This window comes from Microtus ochrogaster, chromosome X (genome assembly GCF_000317375.1).
Source record: "Microtus ochrogaster isolate Prairie Vole_2 chromosome X, MicOch1.0, whole genome shotgun sequence".
Taxonomy (NCBI): Eukaryota; Metazoa; Chordata; class Mammalia; order Rodentia; family Cricetidae; genus Microtus; species Microtus ochrogaster.
In genome coordinates, this window is record NC_022026.1 from 25,604,021 (window position 1) to 25,605,238 (window position 1,218).

Below are 1,218 nucleotides of genomic sequence, written 5' to 3' on the forward strand. Positions count from 1 at the left end.
TGGATGGGGGTGGGTTGGGGGGTATGTGGAGGGAATGGGAGGAAAGGAGGGAGTAGAAACTTGGATTGGTATATATAATTAAAAAAGAGAGTTTCTTTTTTTAAATAAATAAATAAAGAATAGAAAAATTCCCTTAATGAAATGAAGGAAAATACAAACAAAAATTAGAAGAAATCAACAAATCCTTTAATAAAAAGCAAAGAAAAAGCAATCAAACAGATGAAGGAAAGGGTTCAAGACTTGAAAACTGAAATACAGGCAATAAAAAACAGAATTTGAGGGAATTCTGGAAATGAAAAACAAAACAAACCTCAATGAATACAAAAAAATTGGAATATCCCCCTGTTTCTAATTGGATCACAATGGCTTTAAGTTAGAACTCAACAAAAAGATCAGGAATTCCACAAACTCATGGAAATTAAGACATTCTCATCTGAATCACCACTGGGTCAAAGAAGAAATTTAAAAAAAAAAAGAAATTAAAGACTTTCTAGAATTCAACCAAAATGAAAGCATAACATTGTGGTGCTTGCAGCCTCTGGAAGCACAATCAGGCAAGGGTCTGGGGGTTAAAGAACACACAGAGACATGGGTAACTCTTGAATCAAGAACACCAATTTTATTGTGTTCCAGGGCAGCTTATGTAGTGCTTTCCTTGATTAGTGGTCACACCCTAGCTGCTAGGAAACAGAAGCTTCCATCAAAAACCTCCCAACCAAAAAAAAAAAAAGCTCAGGGCTGGATGATTTTAATGCAGAATTCTACCAGAACTTCCAAGAAGAGCTAATGCCTATATTCCTCAAAGTGTTCCACATAATAGAAAACAAGGCTCACTGCCAAACTCTTTTTATGAAGCTACAGTTACCCTGATACCAAAACAGTACAAAGACTCAACCAAGAAAGAAAATTACAGACCAGTCTCATCCATGAACATCGATGCAAAAATCCTCAATAAAATTCTGGCAAACCGAATCCAAGAACACATCAAAAAAAAATCATCCATCATGACCAAGTAGGCTCCACCCCAGAGATGCAGGGCTGGTTCAACATATAAAAATCTATCATATAAATAAACTGAAAAAAATGATAATTTTATTAGATGCAGAAAAAGCATTTGACAAAATTCAACACCCCTTCATGATAAAGGTCTTGGAGAGATTGGGGATATAAGGATCATATCTAAATATAATAAAAACAATATACAGCAAGCTGACAGCT